Source organism: Oryctolagus cuniculus, chromosome 18, assembly GCF_051225735.1.
Source record: "Oryctolagus cuniculus isolate XC-2025 breed Fujian yellow rabbit chromosome 18, ASM5122573v1, whole genome shotgun sequence".
In the NCBI taxonomy this organism is placed as follows: domain Eukaryota; kingdom Metazoa; phylum Chordata; class Mammalia; order Lagomorpha; family Leporidae; genus Oryctolagus; species Oryctolagus cuniculus.
This window is the reverse complement of record NC_142884.1, coordinates 31,093,362-31,117,335: the sequence shown is the minus strand read 5'-3', so window position 1 is coordinate 31,117,335 and position 23,974 is coordinate 31,093,362. Positions and strand designations below refer to the sequence as shown.

The 23,974-nt window shown below is 42.7% G+C and overlaps 1 long non-coding RNA gene across 2 annotated transcripts; it reads right to left on the bottom strand.

The window, feature by feature from the left end:
• Positions 1 to 6,322: 6,322 nt before the first annotated feature.
• Positions 6,323 to 9,057, bottom strand: LOC149120905 (uncharacterized). Of its 2 annotated transcripts, XR_016225474.1 has the most exons (4): positions 8,898 to 9,034; positions 7,904 to 8,005; positions 7,639 to 7,805; positions 6,323 to 7,225 (listed from the first exon to the last, which is right to left on the bottom strand). It is a non-coding gene; the product is annotated as an uncharacterized LOC149120905 (long non-coding RNA). The 2 variants fall into 2 exon arrangements; XR_016225473.1 differs by lacking the exon at positions 7,639 to 7,805 and having other exon boundaries at positions 8,898 to 9,057.
• Between the last annotated feature and the right edge of the window lie 14,917 nt (positions 9,058 to 23,974).

Genomic DNA, 23,974 nt, shown 5'->3' with positions numbered 1-23,974 from the left:
GGAGTGGCCACACCCCCTTGACTCTCCTCCCATGTGTGCAGGTGCTTAGGCTATGTGCGCTGTGTAAATGTCAGCCGGGCTGGGCACAGCACCAGGACACCCGCCGCACCTGGCTGGGGAATTTCCACTCAGACCTGCATCCCAGAATCCCCCTAGGATCACTAGGTGGCATTTTGGAACATTCTGGAACATCCTACAAAATCTCTAGGACATTCTGGGAAAATTCTAGAATATTCTAGAATGTTCCAGAAGATTCCAGAATCTGGATTTTTTTTTCCAACTTTTTCCCTGCCGGGTGTCCAGGCATGGCCTTGTGAGCTCCAGGGAGGTCATTCTGGGTATCTGTCTCTCAGTGAAAAAACTGGCTTGGAGCAGTTTTGCAGCATGAAATCCTTTAATCCCATTTCCTACTCCAATGACCCCAGGGTTCTGGCTGGCTCCAGCCAAAACAAACTGCCCAGGGGAAGCACAGGAGTTTGTGGGGGGCCCCCTGAGAACAGGCAGTGCTGAATCTGGAAGATTCTATGGCGTTCTGGCTTGTACTCTCTTGTACAAAAATAGTTAAAAGACATCCTCATACTTAAGAATGAGGTATGCCTCCTAAGTAGTGGTTTACCCTGCTGCACCACAATGCTCATCCTTGGCATTTTATCTGATGTTTCCCTGGCATTTGGACTTGTTTACCTAAGTTCATTTGTTGGAGCCAGTGTTGTGATGCATTAGGATAATCTGTTGCCACTGATGCTGGCATCCCATATGGCCACTGTTTGTGTCTCAGCTGCTGTACTTCCCATCCAGCTCTCTGCCAATACATCTGAGGAAGCAGCAGACAACCCAAGTTCTTGAGTCCCTGCCACCCATGAGGGAGACTTGGGTGGGGTTCCAGATCCTGGCTTTGATCTGACCCAGTCCCAGCCATTGTGAGTATTTGGTGGGTTGACCTGCAGATGGAAGATCTCTCTCTCCCCCTCCCTGTCTCTCCTTCTTTATAACTCTGTCTTCAAGATAAATAAATCCTTTTCACATATTTATTTTTCAACATTTTTTCTCCTTACTTCCTAGTATAGCATTCTCCCTTGGTGCTGCTGCTCTCTGTGGACTTGTCCTCCTCAGCCTCTGACAAGAGCACAGCCACCTCTCCAATGCTGACATCCTCTGACACATGTTTCACTCTTCTGTTCTCTCTAAACTGCAGACTCTTGGGCAACCTAAGTAACTCTCATGCATACACTTGCATAGACACACACACTTGAGGGCTACTTAGTCTTGGATTTCAGGTTGTAATTAACTTTAATTTTCAGAGGACTGGTGAAAAAACAAGTCTGGAAGCCAGGGTGTAGCCTTATGGTTCAGATGTCTGTGTCCCACATTGGAGTTTTTGTGTTTGATTCCCGGTTCCAGCCCCTGACTCCAACTTTCTGATAATGTAGACCCTGGTAGCTAGCAAGTGATGGCTCAGATGATTAGGTTCCCTGCTCCTGGGCCAGCCCTGACCGCTGTGGACATTTCAGCAGTGAACTAGAGGGTGAATACCACTTCTCTGTCTACTTGTTCATTTCTTTGCATCTCAAAGTAAAAAACTAAACTAGTATGTTTGTATCATCCATTAAAATAACTTCCTCAATGGAAAAAGTAGTGTCATTGTTAAATTTGGGGAAAATAATGCTTCTTGGTTGTAAATGATATTTGAATAATGCATAAGTGTACATCAAACTTCCATTGTGGACAAGGAAGAGAAAGATGGAAGCAATAATTTTTACTTCTGGCTTTGGTACTTGTCATGAAACCTTAAAAATTCATTAAAACTCATGGGACCTGAGTGTCCTTAAAATTACAGGCTTATCTAGTTGAGGCAGGTGGTGTAAGGGGAGGTGGCAGAAAGCTGAGAGCTTTCCTTGTTTCTGTGCCAACAGAGCTAAGTGACATTAGCAAGTCATTTGACCCCTCTGGGTCTGCCTCCCTTGTGAGAGCCTTGGAAACTCATGACTGGAGCATAGGGAGATTACTGATGCCATAAACAGGAGTGTCAATTGGTAAAGTCAACAACAGAGTCACTGTGCACTTACTCCTCATGTAGGATCTCTGTCCTTAATGTGCTGTACATTGAGATTTAATGCTATAACGAGTACTCAAAAAATATATTTCACTTTGTGTTTCTATGGGGGTGCAAACTGTTGAAATCTTTACTTAATGCATACTAAATTGATCTTCTGAAAAAAAAAGAAATTATCAATTCCCAGCTAGACTCTCACTGGGATTAAACATGACAATAGGTCTGATCTGATTTCATCATCATTTAAAAAAATCATCTATTATTTTTCACTTTATGTTTCTCTGTGGGAGCAAACTGTTGAAATCCATACTTAATGTATACTAAGCTGATCTTCTGTATATTAAGATAATCGAAAATGAATCTTGATGTGAATGGAAGGGGAGAGGGAGTGGGAAAGGGGAGGGTTGTGGGTGGGAGGGACGGTATGGGGGGGAAGCCATTGTAATCCATAAGTCGTACTTTGGAAAATTATATACATTAAATAAAAGTTTAAAAAAAAAAGATAATCGAAAATGAATCTTGATGTGAATGGAAGGGGAGAGGGAGTAGGAGGGGGGAGGGTTGTGGGTGGGAGGGATGGTATGGGGGGGAAGCTATTGTAATCCATAGGTCGTACTTTGGAAATTTATATTCATTAAATAAAAGTTAAAAAAACAAAACAAAACAAAACAAAACAAAAAGATTGTCTTTGTAGTTAAAGGATTTATTCTACACAGTCCTATCTTATGGTAAGGTTCACATGACTGTGAAGTGTTTTATAAACTGGCAGTGTAATAATCAAGTTGGCACTGAAGATGAAATGTTAAACAGCATAGAACTTCTAAGGCTTGTAGTTCTATTAGGACCTACACAGAAACATTCAAGTTCATGGGCATTTTTAAATTTAAAAACAGAAACATTGAATCACTGTTCAGAATCAGTATAGTTGCTAAAATTCTTATTTATAATCACTGAGATTGGCAGTGTAATTACTGATAGCATACTCCTAGTGTTGTATATTTTAGTTTATACAATACTTAGACTATATAAAATATAGGTAGCATGGGAAGTGCGATACACAGCAGTCTCGTAGAATGGCAGATGTCCTAAACAGCACTCTGGCCTCAGAATCAGCCCATAAGGCACTCAGATCTGGCTGAAGAGCCCATGAGAGTATTTTAGGTATGGAAAGCCACTCTGGCAAAAAAGAAAAAAAAAGGACCTAAATAAAAGATCTCTGTGAGTGAGATCCCAGTAGAAAGAACGGGCCATCAAAGAAGGAGGTACCTTTCTCTGAAGGGAGGAGAGAACTTCCACTTTGACTATGACCTTGTCTAAGTAAGATCGAACTCAGTGAACTCAAGAGGCTTCCATAGCCTTGGCAACTCATGACTAGAGCCCAGGGAGATTTCTGATGCCATAAACAAGAGTGTCAGATTGTTAAGTCAACAACAGGAATCACTGTGTGCTTACTCCTTATGTGGGATCTCTGTCCTTAATGTGTTGTCCAATGTGAAGTAATGCTATAACTAGTACTCAAACAGTATTTTACACTTTATGTTCTGTGTGCTGCAAACTGATGAAATCTTAACTTAATATAAACTAAATCGATCTTCTGTGTATAAAGATAATTGAAAATGAATCTTGATGTGAATGGAATGGGAGAGGGAGTGGGAGATTGGAGGGGTGCGGGTGGGAGGGAAGTTAGGGGTGGAAGCCTTTGTAATCCATAAACTGTACTTTGGAAAATTATATTTACTAAATAAAAGCTTAAAAAATTTAAAAATAAAAAATAAATAAAATATAGGTAGCAATATTTAATGCTTCTCTTACTGTTCCTGGATTGGATTATAGTATATGTTAATAAACCCTTTTTAAAGATTTATTTATTTATTTGAAAGACAGAATTATAGAGAGAGACACATAAATAGACAGAGATGTTCTGTATGCTGTTTTACTCCCCACGTGGCTGCAAGCAGCTGGAGCTGGGCTAATCCAAAGCCAGGTGCTTCTTCCAGGTCTCCCACATGGATTCAGGGGCCCAAGTATTTGGGCCATCTCCTGCTGCTTTCCCAGGCACATTAGCAGGGAGCTAGATTAGAAGCTGAGCAGCTGGGACATGAACCAGTGCCCATAGGGGATGCCAGCACTGCAGTTGGTGGCTTTACCTTATATGCCACAGAACCAGCTACAGCCTATTCATTTTAAATTAATAACTAAAGATTATCTGCTGTTCAGCCTCCAGGCTTTGGCTAGGCCCAGCCTCTGCTGTTGTGGACATTTGGGGAGTGAACCAGAGGTTGAAAGAACTCTTTTCTTTTGTCTCTCCCTCTCTAATGTTGCCTTTCAAATAAATAAATGAGTCTTTGAAATAAAAATACATACACAGACACACACACACACACTGTACCAACACAGTGGGTAAAGCCATGGCCTGCTGTGCCAGCATCCCATATGGGTGCTGATTCAAGTCCCAGCTGCTCCACTTCCAATCTAGCTCCCTGCTAATGTGCCTGGGAAAGCATCAGAAGGTGGCCCAAGTGCTTGAACCACTGCATTCATGTGGGAGGCCTGGCACAAGCACCTGGCTTTAGATTGGCTCAGCTGAGGCCAATTTGGGAAGTGAACCAGCAGATGGAAGATCTGTCTCTACCACTCTCTGTAACTCTGTCTTTCAAATAAATAATAGATTTAAAAAATGGGCGAAAAGGGCAGTTTTCTTGCCTTCCCGTTCCCTAGAGTAACATAATCAAAATCTGTTAGGCAAATGAATAAGGGAAATTCTGAGATCATGTATTGACCACAGAAGAGAATGGATTCCTTGCGCATTTTCTGGAAGCCGATGCTAGTTAGAACCAAGGGAAGCATAACAAAAAAAGGGGAGGCCTATATCCCTCTTATTTGTCTTCTTTGTTCATTGGAGCAGTGGAGAGTTGAGTAATGTAATATTGGTGTTTGTCTCCATACAGTTCACTTCTATTTAGCTGGTTCTTTTTTTTTTTTTTTTTGCATTTCTTTTTTATTTATTTTAAGAGATTTATTTGGAAGGCATAGAGACAGGGGTCTTCGATCTGCTGGTTTGATCCCCCAATGTTTGGGTGAGGTTGAAGGCCGATGAGCCCCCTTCCAGTTCTCCCATGTGGTGTGGGGTCCAAGCACCTGTCCATCACCACTGCACTCGTTGGCTGGAGTGGGACAGGAATTTGGGCGGCAAGGACTTCAATCAGCAACTGTGATGCAGGCCCTGCAGTTCTGGTTGCACCCCCAAACCATGGTGCCAGCCTCGATAAACCTTTCTTTAAAGTGGAATTAGGGGTAAAAACGGTATGAGGTGCACGCGTGGTTCCATTGTGAGAGGGGCTGAGGCCCCATGTGTGACCAGGGGCCAATAGGAACACCTGCAGCCTTGGCCCGCAGGTCCCAGGCATCTCCCCTCTCCTTATGCCCCACCCACAACAGCCCGGCCCAGGCACAGTCATGCCTTAGGGATTTCCACCCCAAACTGGTCAATTCAGGTCACTTTGTGATCCCTGAACAGATTCAGTAATGCATGCTTCTTCTCTACTACAAAGATCTTATGTTGGTCATATTTCCAGTTACAAAAATCAAATCAACTCACACCTGGACTCTGAGTATTCAATGACATTAGTTATCAAAATAAATGTATTCAAATATTCAAAGACCACTTCAAAGCTTAACTGCCTTCAAGAGTGTTTGGCACTTGGAACAGCCACTGTGGTTTTCTACACATGAGCACTCACTATTTTATATACCATTTAACAATTCAAACATCACTTCAGCTTCAGCAATACACAACAATAGCATGGATGATTCTACATAATAAACATGTTACATTAGTTTGGACTTAAAACCTAGAATTAAAACCATGTGGTAATATGGATGGATTTAAGGAAAGATGTAGAGCTAGGTAGCTAAGGCCACAGAATCCCAGACCTATTGATTTTAAGTGAGTCTAGAACAACAGCATTCCATTGCATTATCTTCCATCTCAGAGTCCTGCTTTTCCAGTGAGACCCACCCCACTCAGACCACGTATTTCCTGCCTGTGTCTTCACGGTGGTGGAAGCTGTTCTGATACAGGCATCTCCTGGACAGTCACCAGCTTCCTGATTTACTACCTGAACTGGAATCAAAAGTTGTGAGGGATGTTTCCCAAACACCCAGGCTGAATTGAATGTCAGTCTCTGGCAGTCAAAAACTTCTGCCTTAGGAAACAGAACATGTCCTCTACTCTGGGGCTCCTTTTTCTTCTCATGGGGTTCTGTGGTGATCTGTGGTTTTCAACACTAGTTCTGGGAGCATTCTGACTCAAAAGAAAGACCAGGGATAAGAGTTCTTTCTGGGGGCTGGTGTTGTGGCATAGCAAGTTACACTGCTGCCTGCAGCACTAACATCCCACATGGATGCCAGTTTGACTCCCAGCTGCTCTACTTCTTCCCAAGCTCCTTGCTGGGTAAAGCAGCAGAGAATGGCCCAAGTGCTTGGCCCTATGCCCCCACATGGGGAGACCTGGAGGAAGCTGCTGGCTTCAGCCTGGCCCAGCGCTGGCCATTGTGGCCACTGAGGGAGTGAACCAGCAGATGGACCTCTGTCTTTCCCTCTCTTTTTCTCTCTGTAACTCTGCCTTGCCAATAAATACAACTTAAAAAGTTATTCTCCATCAAGCAATACACCCTTTTCCAGGCAGTTGTAAAGCTGGGAGTCGTAGCTTCTCTTATATTTTGGATAAGAGTTTTGGTTTGAAAGCGTGTTCATCTGAAACAAAGATCACTCATTATCCTTTGTTAGAGAAGGGGGCTCTGCTCTTTGAAAGTGGAAATCAGAAGCTGTAATGTGTGATGAGCTCCACCTGCCAGGTCTGGGGAGACTTATTTGAAAGACAGGACACCAGGAGAGGAAGCTTTTCAGATTCCCTGGCCCTTGCTTTAGTCTTATGTCTTTACTTCTTTTGTTGCTTCTTGATGTCAAGAGTGTACACTTTATGCTGAAATGAGGAGTTGTGTCTAACCTCTTTTGGGCCCTTTTCTAAGAAGAGTGTATATATTTTTCTTGGATATAAGGATAGCTTCTGGGGTGGGTGGATTTTCTTGGAAGTTTTCACAAGCCAGCCGGTAGCCTATATTTTCTTCACAGAATTCAGTTTTAAAAAAGCCTCCAATACAGCCAGTCCAACTGTAGGTAGGGAAGAGAGGGTAGAAAAATAAAAAGAAACATGAGGAATATGAGGAAGCTAATGATCAAATAATCCCTTGTACTTTTCTAGTACTAGGATTAGCTATTCTCTAGTCTTTACTCAATCCTGTAACCCTGCGGATTTAGCTCTTTAAAGACAAAGATGGCAGTAGGCAAAATACTTCAGTTGGTTCCATACTACTAAAACAGAAATACTTCAGTTTGTTTTAGTGCCAAAAATGTATTTACAGGAGAGGCATAAATCCTCAGGGAACTAAGTCTCTTGCAAACACTGCATGCAATGAAAAGCATCCTCAGCCTCAACCAAGAGCACTGCCATTGCAGAGCTGAAGGCTGATTTATCTTCCCCACCTGGTGTGAATATGCTGAGAAATAAGTGGAGATAAACAGACCTTCTAGGTTAAGTCAAATTCTCCTTGGTGAGCTGCTCATTTGAGGACACAGCCTTTCTGCACTCTTGTGATACTTGCAGTGGATTCAATTCAAGCCTAATTCACAATTGCTGGCCAGCAGCTCCTGGAATGCTTCTGACCACAACAGTGCTTCCTTTGGGGAAGGTCTGCAAGAGCAGTTCTCTAATGAGTTGTGCTCAGAGCAGTTCCCCTCCCAGCTCAGCAGTGAGCTCTTCAGATTGCAAACACAGGAATCTCAACTTACTTGGTGAAAGCTTGCTACCTGCTTTTCTTGCCAATTGTGGCCTTCCCAGGAATGGTGGAGTTTTGCCATAGGTAGCTCAACCCGGTCTTCAGTACACTTAATCTTAAAAAAAAAAAAAGACAATTCACTAAGTGGTCATCCTTGAATACACTACTGAGCCTGAATGCATTTTTACCAAATAAAGTCGCCCAATAGCTATAAACCAAAAGCCAACAACAGGCATACCCACCTAATATTACACTCAGCCCCGAAGTACTGAGCAGTTTCATCAGTTCCTCAGAATGTAACTATGCTGTGAGCACTAAAGATAGGACTGCCAAAATTTTAATTATCAATACACTGCACAGCTAATAAAGCAGATGCTGTCTCTGGCTCACAAATGGAGATAGTTTCCCTGCAAGGTTAACCGCAATCGGGAGACATTTTGCACCTGATGGAACCTGCGGCGGGACTGCGAGCTCCTCTGCTTCCCTTTCCACCTTTGGTCCTGGATGGGCCAGATACCATGCACAGGAGGTGCCACCGGTCACCTGTGTCCCCCTGTCCACTTGCAATTCTCCAGGGAGGCAGATGCCACAGAACAGTGATTTGTTCCATGATTGTCACTGTGTGAGATCAGCCCATCATGAGAAAATGACCATGGACTCCAATTAGATATCAACCGCAGAAGCACTTCCCACAGCATCAGTGCAGGAGGGTGGATGATGGAAGGCACAGCATGGCCAGGATCTCTAGGGGCCCCGCAGGACTCTGCTGCCCTGGATGCCTACAGCAGGCAGCAGCACAAAGGCCCAGTGCACCTCCAGCACCCTCCTACCAAACCCTTCCCCCTGTCTGCCCATGCAGAGCACATAGAGGCTGCGTCAGTGAGCAAATCAGCACCTCGCACTTGGTTTTCCTGCTGAGACTTGGCCTTCATTGCTTCCCCAAGTGCAGCACGTGCTGCAAGCCTCAGCCAGTAGGGCTGGCAGGAGAGGTGGGCAGTCACACTCACCAGGTCTGTCTCTTCTCCGGCCCTTCCTGACTCTCAGGCCACCACCTGCATTCTGGCCCCAAGGTATGAAATGGGAAGGCCAAGAACCTAACACGACCCATGTCACCAGCACACACCGCAACTACCAGCTGCCCACCAATGACCACCGCCTTTATAGCCAGCCTGGCATGGGGCGGGTCTGGCAGCACTGGTCCTGCCCCAGGGCAGAGAGGATTGGCCTGAGGTTCCCCGCTGGGTGGAGCCTGAGCTGCCCTGCAGCAGATTCTGGAAGCAAGAGAGCTGCTGATGGCTGAGGCCCTGGCTCAGAGCGCACTTAGTGAGACCCCATGCCCAGCAAGGGTGCTGGGGCCCTGGACTTTCCCAGACTGCAGTCCTAGGGTGGAGGCTGTGTCGGCCTCCTTCCTCAGCCCTGCCCACAGGTGGAGCTGGGTTCCCACGGGGGCATCTTCCTTCATGGGAGAGGGGGTGAACCACAAATGCCATAACTCCCGGTGCCGGGTGCTGGCCCGCAGCCTTCCAGGAGGGAGTAGGATACAGAGACTTTGTGGGGAGGTGACACTTGAGCTGGGCCTATATTTTGGGTTAGCTCTGGATGCACATCCCAGTGCGCCTGGACCCGCAGGCCTGCTGCAGGCCTCCTGGAGGCTCTGAGTGCCTGGCGTCCTGATGGGAGGGCAGGAGGGCAGGAGGGCAGGAGTTCAAGGCGCTGAGCTCCCACTGGGTGCACCAGGCACTTTGGAGCTGTTCAGAGTAAGGAGTTGAGGTCACCTCCTGAAACACTCCTGGTCCCAAAATCCTAACCCTGAAGTAGGGGTGTGGTGGGGGTGGTAGTGGTTGGCTTCAATGCACTGTATTTGTGAATTCTTCAAACAAAGCTTCTCCCTACTCCTGCAGGCTTTCAAGTGATTGACGAGAACAGCGTCCCTCCGCTGCAAAGTGACTGAAGTTTGGAAAATGCTTCCAGAACTTCACAGTGTGTATTCAGCTGGTCATCCTTCAGGCCTGCAGGTGGACAGCAAGAGCAACAGTAAGATATTAATTACTGTAGATACTCTCCTTTCTTTCCAGTAGACCCACCAAAAGAGAATGGGAGATGAGTACTTGAACATTGGAACCAGTCAGCATGCTAGGGTGAGCTGCCGGTACTTGGAACTCAGGAGTGGGCATGGAGAGCAAAACATGCATTGTTACTAAAGAGGACAGTTAGGCATTTTACTGTGAAAAGGGAAATCATTTAGAAGTGAGCAAGACACATTAAGAAAAGGTCTGTATATTTATTTTTGTTTATTTGAAAGGCAGAGAGAGCCCTTCCATTTACTGCTCATTCCTCAAATGTCTGCACCAACCAGAGCTGGGTCAGGCCGAAGGCAGGAACTCAGTGTGGGTCTCCCACACAGGTGGCAGGGACTCAAGTACTTGAGCCATCAGCTGCTGCCTCCCAGGGTTCTGTTAGCAGGAAGCCAGAAGCAGAAGCAGGGCTAGGGCTTGAGCCCTGGGCATTCTGAATTGGGTTGTGGAAGGCTTTACCACTATGCCAAACACATGCTCTAGTAAGCTGTTTCAACACGTTTGCAAAATGTAAGAATGTGGTTTTAAATATATGCTCTTCATCTTAAAAATTTGCATAATCTTATATTCAGTTTCATATGATTCAATACTTATTATTAAATACAAGTAACATTTAGACACATGCTTTCCTCACCAATACAAACCTCAGTAATTTTTTCACTTAGAACCTTGAATATTAGCATTCATTCAGATGAAGTTCACTCATAGGCTGGGAATTCTGACAAAGAGACAGTAGGGAAAAAAAAATCTAGGTGTGTATCTGATACCTAGTAAGATTCTGAACCTGACTGATAGAATCTGAGTAACTGTTCAGAGAGTGACTTCATACCTCTCCCCTCTGTAATGAGAAGACTGTGTCCTTTGGCCACTTTCACATGATGTTATGTAAATCTTACCTGAAAAGCCTTTTATAAATTCTGAAGTACCATACAGAAGCATATTATGCATTTCCATATGTGTGAAAAAAGGCAATGTCAAAGGCATAGCTATTCCAGAGAGAAGTTAGGAGGATTAGCTCAGTTTGTAAATGTGTAAGTACCATTAAATATCTACATATTTGAAATAGATTTATAGAGTGTGGAGTTCAAGATAGATATTTAATAAATGCACTCTGGATAATAAGAAAATATCAGAAATAATGCCACACCCATCCGTGTTTAAACTCTTCAGACAGCTCCGTGCCAGGGAAGTGCAGTGATCCCTAAATTAACAAAAATCAATCTGTGTATACCCATGGAAGCCACTGGTTTATATGCAGCCTATACTAGAGGTTTTTGTGTTTAGTAAAATTACTTGATTTTTTAATGAATGCTTTCAGACTGATACCTGATGCTGAGTGGCAGACAATTTTTTCTGAAAAGTATGTGGTTGAGAAATATAAATATAAATCAGTTTATAATTTTTGTGTCTGAATATTTTTCTGCATTGAAACAAAACCTGCAATAATCAGAAGACTTTTCCTCAACAAGTTGCTATATTGATGCATCTTCATTTATCTATGTAATGTATGTTTAGGTAAAAGGAAGAGAGAGAGAGAGAGAGAGAGAGAGATCTATCTTTCATCTGCTGGCTCACTTCCAGAAGGCCACAATAGCTGGGGCTGAGCCAGGCTGAAGCCAGGACCCTGGAACTCTGTCCCAGTCCCCCATGGGGGTGCAGGAACCCAAATTCTTGGGAAATCTTTGCTGCTTTCCCAAGCAAAGAGCTGAATGAGAAGTGAAGGTGGTGAGTCTCAAAGTAGTGCCATAAGGCATGCTGCTGTTGCAGTTGGCAACTTACTCCTTTGTGCCACAATGCTGGCCCTGGATTGATGACATATTGAAGTGCTGCCACTGGCTTTTGGCTAAATAGGATGACTTAACATGTGTTCCACTCTGTGGAAGAGGAACAAATAAGGCAGTTGGTTGTAAAAGTTGCCCATGGAAACCACAGCCTGAGAAAGATGAATCAACTCACCTTGCATTTTCCACCTTGCATCTACACCACCCTTTTCTGGACAAACATCTGATTGTATGCCCTTGTGATGGAGGTTCTCAGGGTGCTGGAACTTTTTGTAATTTTTTAAAAATATAGATCAAGAAGAAGACAAAGAAACAAAAAATTACAAACTGCTGCCAATACCAAGAAGAGATTATTGAGAGTAAAAGGTCACCTGTTGGAGCCATCAGGTTAAAGCCCTGGCCTGAAATACAGGCATCCCATATGAGTGCTGGTAGAGTCCCAGCTGCTCCACTTCCAGTCCAGCCTCCTGCAAATGCACGTGGGAAAACAGTAGAGGATGGTCCAAGTCCTTGGGCCCTTTTGCTCATGTGGGAGACCCAGAAAAAGCTCCTGACTCCTGGCTTCAGATCAGCTCAGCTCTGTCCATTGTAGCCATTTGGGGAGTGAACCAGCAGAAAGAAGATTCTCTCTGTCTCTCTCTCTCCCTCACTCCTTACCTCTCTATATAACTTTTTCAAATAAATAAAACAATTTTTTTTGAAAAATGGTATCCTGCCATACTTCTTTCTTCCCTGTTAATTCCTAGGAATTAAAAATTGTTACGGGGCCAGCACTGTGGCAAAATGGGTTATACCAACACCTGCAGCACTAGCATCCTCTATGGGCACCGATTGCATGTTCTACTTCTGATACAGCTCCCTGCTACCATAACTGGTAAAGCAGCAGAATATGGTACAAATCCTTGGGTCCTGCACCCAAGCGAGACCTGGATGAAATTTCCCTGACTCCTGGCTTTTTTTTTAAAGATTTGTTTATTTCTTTGAAAGAGTTACACACACACACACACACAGAGAGAGAGAGAGAGAGAGAGAGAGAGAGAGGGCTTCCATCTGATTTTTTACTCCCTAACTGGTTGCAATGGCTGGAGATGCACTGATCTGAAGCCAGGAACCAGGAGCTTCTTCCAGGTCTCCCACTTAGGTGCAGGGGCACAAGGACTTGGGCCATCTCCTACTGCTTTCCCAGGCCATAAGCTGAAAGCGTGATCAGAAGTAGAGCATCTGGGTCTTGAACCAGCACCCTATGGGATGCCAGTGCTTCAGGCCAGGGTGTTAATCTGCTGTGCCATAGCACTGGCCCCTACTCCTGGCTTTGCCCTGGCCCAGCCCCAGGTTTTCAGTAATTTGGAGAGTGAACCAACAGATGGAAGACCTTTCTCAAGTAAATAAAACAAATCTTAAAAATATATAAATATATTTATGTAATAATCATGTTCATGGTTTAGAAATTTAGGGACCAAAATATATGCTTTTATTTTTTTTTTAATCTTTTATTTAATGAATATAAATTTCCAAAGTACGACTCATGGGTTACAATGGCTTTCCCCCCCATACCGTCCCTCCCACCCACAACCCTCCGATTTCCCACTCCCTCTCCCCTTCCATTCACATCAAGATTCATTTTCGATTATCTTAATATACAGAAGATCAGCTTAGTATACCTTAAGTAAGGATTTCAACAGTTTGTTCCCACACAGAAACATAAAGTGAAAAATAATAGATGATTTTTTTTTAAATGATGATGAAATCAGATCAGACCCATTGTCATGTTTAATCCCAGTGAGAGTCAAGTTGGGAATTGATAATTTCTTTCTTTTTTTTTTTTTTTTTTTTTTTTTTTTTTACAGAGGATCAGTTTAGTATGCATTAAGTAAAGATTTCAACAGTCTGCACCCCCATAGAAACACAAAGTGAAATATATTGTTTGAGTACTCGTTATAGCATTAAGCCTCAGTGTACAGCACATTAAGGACAGAGATCCTACATGAGGAGTAAGTGCACAGTGACTCCTGTTGTTGACTTTACAAATTGACACTCCTGTTTATGGCATCAATAATCTCCCTATGCACCAGTCATGAGTTTCCAAGGCTATGGAAGCCCCTTGAGTTCTCCGACTCTTATCTTGTTTAGACAAGGTCATAGTCAAAGTGGAGGTTCTCTCCTCCCTTCAGAGAAAGGCACCTCCCTCTTTGAAGACCTGTTCTTTCCACTGGGATCTCACTCACAGAGATCTTTTTGCCAGAGTGCCTTGGCTTTCCATGCCTGAAATACTCTCATGGGCTTTTCAGCCAGATCCGAATGCCTTTAGGGCTGATTCTGAGGCCAGAGTGCTATTTAGGACATCCGCCATTCTATGAGTCTGCTGAGTATCTCACTTCCCATGTTGGATCACTCTCCCCTTTATTTATTCTATCGGTTAGTGTTAGCAGATACTAGACTTGTTTATGTGCTCCCTTTGACTCTTAGTCCTTTCATTATGATCAATTGTGAACTGAAATTGATCACTTGGAATAGTGAGATGGCATTGGCACATGCCACCTTGATGGGATTGAATTGGAACACCCTGGTATGTTTCCAACTCTACCAATTGGGGCAAGTCAGCCCGAGCATGCCCCAAATTATACATTTCTTCCCTCTCTTATTCCCACTTTTATGTTTAACAGGGATCACATTTCAGTTAATTTTCAACACTTAAGAATAACTGTGTGATAATTACAGAATTAAACCAGTCATATTAAGTAGAACAGACAAAAAAAAATACTATGAGGGATAATATATTAAGTTGTCCATTAGCAGTCAGGGCTATGCTGATCAAGTCACCATTTCCCATAGTGTCCATTTCACTTCAGGAGGTTTCCTTTTTGGTGTTCAGTCAGTTGTCACCGATCAGGGAGAACATATGGTATTTGTCCCTTTGGGACTGGCTTACTTCACTCAGCATGATGTGTTCCAGATTCCTCCATACTGTTGCAAATGAGCGGATTTCGTTGTTTCTTACTGCGGTATAGTATTCTAAAGAATACATATCCCATAATTTCTTTATCCAGTCTACCATTGATGGGCATTTAGGTTGGTTCCAGGTCTTGGCTATTGTGAATTGTGCTGCAATAAACATTAGGGTGCAGACCGCTTTTTTCTTTATCAATTTAAACTCCTTTGGGTAAATTCCAAGGAGTGGGATGGCCGGGTCAAACGGTAGGGTTATATTCAGGTTTCTGAGGAATCTCCAGACTGATTTCCATAGTGGCTTGACCAGTTTGCATTCCCACCAACAGTGGGTTAGTGTCCCTTTTTCCCCACATCCTCGCCAGCATCTGTTGTTGGTAGATTTCTGTATGTGAGCCATTCTAACCGGGGTGAGGTGAAACCTCATTGTGGTTTTGATTTGCATTTCCCTGATTGCTAGTGACCTTGAACATTTTTTCATGTGCCTGTTGGCCATTTGGATTTCCTCTTTTGAAAAATGTCTATTGAAGTCCTTGGCCCATCTCTTAATTGGGTTGTTGGTTTTGTTTTTGTGGAGTTTCTTGATCTCTTTGTAGATTCTGGTTATTAACCCTTTATCTGTTTCATAGTTTGCAAATATTTTTTCCCATTCTGTTGGTTGTCTCTTCACTCTCCTGACTGTTTCTTTTGCAGTACAGAAACTTCTCAATTTGATGCAATCCCAATAGTTGATTTTGGCTTTGACTGCCTGTGCCTCCCGGGTCTTTTCCAGAAATTCTTTGCCTGTGCCAATATCTTGAAGGGTTTCTCCAATGTTCTCTAATAACTTAATGGTGTCAGGACGTAGATTTAGGTCTTTAATCCACGTTGAGTGGATTTTTGTGTAAGGTGTAAGGTAGGGGTCTTGCTTCATGCTTCTGCACGTGGAAATCCAGTTTTCCCAGCACCATTTATTGAATAGACTGTCCTTGCTCCAGGAATTAGTTTTAGATCCTTGATCAAATATAAGTTGGCTGTAGATGTTTGGATTGATTTCTGGTGTTTCAATTCTGTTCCATTGGTCTATCCATCTGTTTCTGTACCAGTACCATGCTGTTTTGATTACAACTGCCCTGTAGTATGTCCTGAAGTCTGGTATTGTGATGCCTCCGGCTTTGTTTTTGTTGTACAAGATTGCTTTAGCTATTCGAGGTCTCTTGTGCCTCCATATGAATTTCAGCATCATTTTTTCTAGATCTGCGAAGAATGTCTTTGGTATCTTGATTGGGATTGCATTGAATCTATAAATTGCTTTTGGGAGAATGGACATTTTGATGATGTTGATTCTTCCAATCCATGAGCATGGAAGATTTTTCCATTTTTTGGTATCCTCTTCTATTTCTTTCTTTAAGGTTTTGTAATTTTCATCGTAGAGATCTTTAACGTCCTTGGTTAAGTTTATTCCAAGGTATTTGATTGTTTTTGTAGCTATTGTGAATGGAATTGATCTTAGCAGTTCTTTCTCCATCATGGCATTGCTTGTGTATACAAAGGCTGTTGATTTTTGTGCATTGATTTTATATCCTGCCACTTTGCCAAACTCCTCTATGAGTTCCAATAGTCTCTTAGTAGAGTTCTTTGGATCCTCTAAGTACAGAATCATATCGTCTGCAAAGAGGGATAGTTTGACTTCTTCCTTCTTGATTTGTATTCCTTTGATTTCTTTTTCTTGTCTGATGGCTCTGGCTAAAACTTCCAGAACTATGTTAAATAGCAGTGGTGAGAGTGGGCATCCCTGCCTGGTGCCAGATTTCAGTGGAAATGCTTCCAACTTTTCCCCATTCAATAGGATGCTGGCTGTGGGTTTTTTATAAATTGCTTTGATTATATTGAGGAATGTTCCTTCTATACCCAATTTGCTTAGAGTTTTCATCATGAAAGGGTGTTGAATTTTATCAAATGCTTTCTCTGCATCAATTGAGATAACCATATGGTTTTTCTTCTGCAGTCTGTTAATGTGGTGAATCACATTGATTGATTTGCGAATGTTGAACCATCCCTGCATACCAGGGATGAATCCCACTTGGTCTGGGTGGATGATTTTCCTGATGTGTTGTTGTATTCTATTGGCCAGAATTTTATTGAGGATTTTTGCATCTATGTTCATCAGGGATATTGGTCTGTAATTTTCTTTCAGTGCTGCATCTTTCTCTGGCTTAGGGATTAAGGTGATGCTGGCTTCATAGAAAGAATTTGGGAGGATTCCCTCTTTTTCGATTGTTCTGAATAGTTTGAGAAGAAATGGGATTAGTTCTTCTTTAAATGTCTGGTAGAATTCAGCAGTGAATCCATCTGGTCCTGGGCTTTTCTTTGTTGGGAGGGCTTTTATTACTGTTTCAATTTCTGTTTCAGTTATGGGTCTATTTAGGTTTTCGATGTCTTCCTGGTTCAATTTAGGTAGGTTGCATGTGTCCAGGAATCTATCCATTTCTGATAGGTTTTCCTGTTTGCTGGCATACAGGTCCTTGTAGTAATTTCTGATGATTCTTTTTATTTCTGTGGTGTCTGTTGTTACGTTTCCTTTTTCATCTCTGATTTTATTGATTTGGGTCTTTTCTCTTCTTTTTTTAGTTAGTTGGGCCAATGGGGTGTCAATTTTGTTAATTTTTTCAAAAAACCAGCTTTATATGCTTTTAAAAACCCACTCAGTATCATTCTGTATATTGCTCTTTGCTTTGCTTTTTTCAATCATGAAGATGTTTTAGGTCCTGAATTTTTCAGTGCTGTAAGCTTCTTTCTTGTATACCTTTGACAGCTTAAGTGGTTTCTATTTTTATTTTTTAAAGGAATATTGATGCATGTATTTGAAAATGTAGCAGAGTGGAAGAGACAGATTATCTATCTGCTGGTGTACTCCTCATGTGGCTGCAGTGGCTTGGGCTGGGCCAGACTGAAGACAGGAACTTCATCTGGGTGTCCCATGTGGGTGGTAGGGCCCCAGTTATCTTCTGTTGCTTTTCTGGGACCATTAGCAGGAAGCTGGATTGGAAGGGGAGCTGCTGGGACTCAGCTAGCACCCATATGGGATACCCGCATTGCGGGCAGCGTCTTACCTCACAATACAGCACTGGCACCAAGTGGTCATGTTTTACCTAGGGAAAAGAAAAATTAAAACCTAGGAAATTAAATGCCATGGGCAACGGATGTGGTGTGTGGAAAAAATGAAAACTTTTAGTACCTAGTGGTTGGTCATATGAAAGAAGTGGGACACTTACCTATATTATTACCTTTAGTCCAGTTTGAGTTTCTTTAATTTTTTTTTTACTTAATTGGGAGGCAGAGGGAGAGAGAATGAAAATGCACACTGATTCTCTGCTTTAATCCCCAAAATGCCTGCAACAGCCAGAACTGGGTCAAGCTGAAGCCAGGAGTGTGAACTCAATTTTTTTTTCTTTATTTGACAGGTAGAGATAAAGATAGTGAGAGAAACAGAAAGAAAGGTCTTCTGTCTTCTGGATCATTCCCCAAATGGCCACTAAAGCTGGCACTATGCCAATTCAAAGCCCGTAGCCAGATGCTTCTTCCTGGTCTCCCATGAAGGTGCAGGAGCCCAAGCACTTGGGCCATCCTCCACTGCCCTCCCAGGCCACAGCAGAGAGCTGGACTGGAAGAAGAATAACCAGGACTACAACCCGACACCCAAATGGGATGCCAGTGCTGCAGGCAGAGGATTAACCAAGTGAGCCATGGCGCCAGCCCATGAACTCAATCTTAATCTAACATGTGTGGGCAGAAACCTGAATACTTGAGCCATCACTGCTGCCTTATAGGATCAGTATTTGCAGGAAGCTGGAATTAGGAACCAGAGCTAGGCACTGAACCCCAATACTCTGATGTAAGACTTGGACATCTTTTTATTTTTTTCAAAGATTTATTTATTTATTTGAAAGGCAGAGTTGCATAGAGAGAGAGAAGTCTTCCATCTGCTTGCTCACTTTCCAGTTGGCTGCAACAGCTGGGGCTGGGCTCATCCGAAGCCAGGAGCCAGGAGCTTCAAGGTCTCCCATGCATGTGCATGGGCCCAAGCACTTGGGCCATCTTCTACTGCTTTCCCAGGCCATAGCAAAGAGCTGGATCAGAAGTGGAGCAGCAAGGCCTCAAACCAGTGTCCATATGGGATGCCCATAATGTTTTCTTTAATTGGAGAAATGTTCCTTTGATAGAATGAGCGTATGACCCCACAATATTCTCTACTTACTCATAATAGGGTCTGAGATGTAAAAGTCATGATTAATTTCTTAGAAGAAAATTTACATACCCAGAAGCAAAGAGAGAAAATTAACCTTTTGCTTTTCTCATGAATGAATCAGAGTTTCAAAACTTATACTTAACTTGTATTTTAGAGGAGTTAATGACTTAACCATCTCTTCTATTAGAAATACTACGTTGTGGCCAGTGCTGTGGCACGGTGGGTTAAAAAACTGGCCTGAAGTGCCAGCATCCCATATGGGCTCCAGTTCTAATCCCGGCTGCTCCTCTTCTGATCCAGCTCTCTGCTATGGCCTGGGAAAGCAATAGATGGCCCAAGTCTTTGGGCTGTTCTGAAGCTCTTAGCATAGTGAACATATCTTAGATTCTCATTAGTGAAATCTTTAGAAATGTCAGAAAGCATGTAACTTTCTTTAACGATCTGAAACAGAGATGAGATCCATAAGGGCAGAACTGCTCAGCAGCCACACTGCAGGAATATGTATCTTCATCTGCTTCTTGCAGTTGCAGCCAGTCTATGAGCTCTTGGTCTGTTTTCTGCCCTTGGGAGGGCCTAGGGTGCTCTATATTGTCTGTAAGGATTCAAAATTTGTTGTATATAAGTGTCTAATCATAAGATTTCCAAAGTGACAAGCTGCATGTAATAAACTATTCCAGACTACAAAAAAAAAAAAAGAAAAAAAGAGAAAATGCAAACATGATGTACTGTCTATAAAGTACAGCAGGAAATCTCTATTATAAAGGTACACATTTCTACACAATTCTCTGTTTCTTTCCCTCTGAAAGTCTACATTCAGCTCTCGATGGTATGATTACTTAGGAATAGATTTCATATACTTACTTTCATAATCAGTGAACTCGGAATTATTATTGTAGTATTGAGGATTGTACTGACTAAAACACTATGTTTATTCCATGTTAAATAACATCATCGTATCTTTGGATTCCATTTGTCCTGCTACTGATGTATTCACAGGAGAGGGGAGGTGGGAGGAAAACCCAAGATCCATCGAGGTGGAGGAGGAATGTCAGAGGCTGTGGTTCTATTGTACTGCAGCTTTGGTTCTGGAAGAACACATTAATGGACCCAGATGGTTTGAAGCTAACTGAGGGCCTATGTTCTGTACACTTGTCTGTGGTACTGCATTTTCATTTATGTAAAATTTATTTCCTTCAAGTAATATATTAATTTGGATGAAAATGAAGATGTTAAGGAATTTTCAGAATGGGTCTGTTTAACCCTCATTGGCTTTGTTTTTAGGCACTTAACTCAGAAAAGAAAAGATAGAAAAATACATTTTGGGTTCTCTTCATCTGTACCACGGCACTCTTTGGATAAGATTTGTCATTTTGTCATATTTGATTCTCTAGACTCCCTGAAAAATCCCCTACTTCATTAGATGGAGTCCGTGTCTCACCATGGCAGTGAAAAGTTTAAAATGTTCCAGCTTTGCATTTAGCTAGGCCGTGGACACATGCCATGGCACTTGCCAGCCAATTGTGTCAGAGGCATCATCTGAATCAGAATTACTTGCATGAAAAAAAGGAGTTGCAGATTCTTCCAGTGAAAGTGGAGAGGAGCAGGAGCTGCAGCACATTGCCAGGGGTGAGTGTGCCATGGGATGCCATGTGGTGGCTGGTGTCTGGGGTGCTGGTTCTGCAGAAGATAGGGCTTATGGGGGCTGGTGCTGTGGTGTAGCAGGTAAGGCTGCCTCCTGCAGTGCCAGCATCCCATATGGTCACCGGTTCGAGTCCTGACTGCTCCATTTCTGATCCAGCTGTGCTATGGCCTGAGAAAGCAGTAGAAGATGGCCCATGTCCTTGGACCCCTGAACCCACATGGGACACCTGGAAGAAGCTCCTAGCTCCTGGCTTTGGATCAGCTCAGCTCAGGCCATTGCATCCAATTGGGGAGTAAACCAGCAGATGGAAGATTCTCTCTCTCTCTCTCTCTCTCTCTCTCTCTCTCTGCCTCTCCTCTCTCTGTAATTCTGACTTTCAAATAAATAAAACTTTTTTTTTAAAGAGCTTATGCTTAAGGGTAGTGGTCATGGAAAATGTATGGGACATTTGGCAGCAAGATTTTGGATGAATTTTCCAACCCCTGAACCTCCTAGAGATTAGAATAGACTCCTAATGCATAACTTCCTCTTATGCTTAATTAGGTTTTTGTTTTGAATTGTTTTTGATGAAACAGCAAGGAATTCTGAGTTATAGACTTCCTATTTCAGAGACAGGAAAACACTGATGCCTGCATTATAATTAAATAATGCCTATCACCCTTTCTTAAGCAACAAATGATCACAGATTCTCTCTTTGCTGCTAAGTAATGAGCATGGTGATTCTTCCCTCCATAACCACCTTCCCACCTATACTCCCTCCCCTCTTCCTCCTTCCTCTCCTATTGACATGGAATGCCTTACATTGCTAGGGTGAACATTTAACCCGCTGGCCCTAGGTGTTCATACACTTCAACTGTGTGTAATTATTCATATGCCCTTTTTATGACCAAGCTTATGTCAGAACAACAAATTATATATTCACCTAATACTGAGAGTCATCAAATTGATTTCTATTTTCTTCTCTCTTAGGCAGTTCTTGAGGGGCAGAAATATTTATTTTGTATATCATGTATTTATTCAACTAAAAGACTGACTGTCAAGATGCTGAGTTTTAGTGTCAAAGCAAATATGTTTCTAGACCCCATGAAGTTTACAGTCTGGCAAGAAAGAGCCATCTACCCAAAGAATATTGTTTAACATAGTAAATGCTGGTGTGAAGTCAGTGGATAAAGATTGAAGCATTCTTAATCTAGCACCAACTCTAATCCCATGATCTCTAATTGAGAGAAGTAATCAGAAACACAGAACTCCATGTTACCCAGTTATCTCTTTGAATTTCTGATTAAAAAATAAAACATATCAAACAACACAGAAATACCCAGGAGTGCATAATATTTATATACTATCTTGATATTAAAAATAAGAAAAAATAACCATGAAATAATAGCAACTTTGAATCTCCTTTGTTTTCTAGACAAGTTATAATCCTATGTGGTTCTTTACAGTAAATTATTACCGTAAATTACAGTACATCATTACAGTAAATTATTACAAATAATTATTTTTGTAGGTACTCATCTCTCTCACATTTTTTCCCTTTGAGAAATCAGATTTTAAAAACTGAGACCCAAGACAAAAGAAAGATTTTTAAGCTAGTGTTATATGTTGATTGGCTCTCTAAAAAAGATTTATTTATTTATTTGAAAGTCAGAGTTACACAGAGTAGAAGGGGAGAGAGAAAGAGAGACATCTTCCATCTTTTGGCTCACTCAGCAGTTGGTCACAATGGCTGGAGATGTACTGATCCGATGCTAGCAGCCAGGAGTTTCTTATGGGTCTCCCACACAGATGCAGCTGCCCAAGGACTTGGGCCATCTTCCACTGCTTTCCCTGGCCATAGCAGAGAGTTGGATTGAAAGCAGAGTAGCCGGGACACAACCTCCACCCATATGGAATGTCAATGCTGGCAGTAGCTTTACTTGCTATGCCACAGTGCTGGCCCCTTCATTGGCCTTTAACTTAGACTTTTAATGATATTAAAAAACACCATGTTTTTCTAAGCTCTTTCCAATCAGTTTCTACTTTGTAAACTCCAGATAATACTGTCCCCAGAATTAATCTAAGGTATAAGTGATATGATATAAGGCATTTAACCCCTTAACCTGTCTCTTTGAATACGCAGCTATGTTAGCTCTGTGTTCATTCTTCTGTCTCTGTACTAGATGAATAAAAAGACAGTGTAAAATGATTTGAAAAGAACTATAAGGGGGCTGCACTGTGGTGCTGCTGCCAATTGGGGAGTGAACCAGCAGATGGAAAACACCTCTCTCTCTCTCTCTCTCTCTCTCTGTCTCTGGCTCTCCTTCTCTGTAACTCTGACTTCCACATAAATCAATAAATCTTAAAAGAACTATAAACATCAATAAAACACAAATGAAAATTGTATTCTCAAAACTGGATATTAAACCATGCCTTCTACACCTCTGTTAAAAGTTGCATTCTATCATAGTCATTTATGATTTCTAGGACCAAAGTAGTAAATAAGATTTTTCTGGAAGAGACAGAGGTTATGAGGGAGCCAGGATTTGGGGTCAGTTAGCAGCAATGAGTGTCATTCTTTCAGATTTGATTCAGGAAAGGAAGAACAGCAACTGATCCTCGAGATTTTGGGGTGGGAAGGAAAGGAAGGAGGGACTTAACAAAAGCAAATGCCCTCTGGTTGTGGGCACCCACCCCCAACTGCAGCCTTTGGGGAGGGCCAGCTGGTGTCTCTATGGATGCTGCGGCCTGTACTCCATTTCCCAGAGTTCCCAGGAGCTCCGAGGTATTCTGCCTTCGGAATGCCTGTGCGCATCTGCATGCTATTGCCAGTCCCTGGGGCTCTGAGTTGGACCAGAGGGAGTTTGTTCCCTGATCAGGGTCAGCCCTGGGGGCTGTGCTGCTCCTTCTCTGGCATTTACTGCATCTCCTGCTCTGCAAGTGTGATCCCAGGCAGTTTCCGAGTGCTCACCCCGAGCCTGCCTCCTGCTGCTTCTTCCCTCTTCATCATCATCCTGTGGGTCCCACGTGCCAGGGAATCTCTTCCCCACACTCCCCACTTCCCTCCCTGTGTGTCCAGAAGAAAGGGTACCTCCTCCCCTTTCCCACTATCTCTCCCCTTCCATTCACAGATTCATTTTTGTTTCTCTTTATATACAGAAGATCAGTTTAGAATACATTAAAGATTTCAACAGTTTGCTCCCACACAGAAACATAAAGTGAAAAATACTGTTTGAGTACTAATTATAGCATTAAATCTCAATGTACAGCATACTAAGGACAAAGATCCTACATGAGGACTAAGTGCACAGTGACTCCTGTTGTTGACTTAACAAATTGACACTCTTGTTTATGGCATCAGTAATCACCCTAGGCTCTTGTCATGAGCTGCCAAGGCTATGGAAGCCCCCTGAGTTCACTGACTCTGATAATT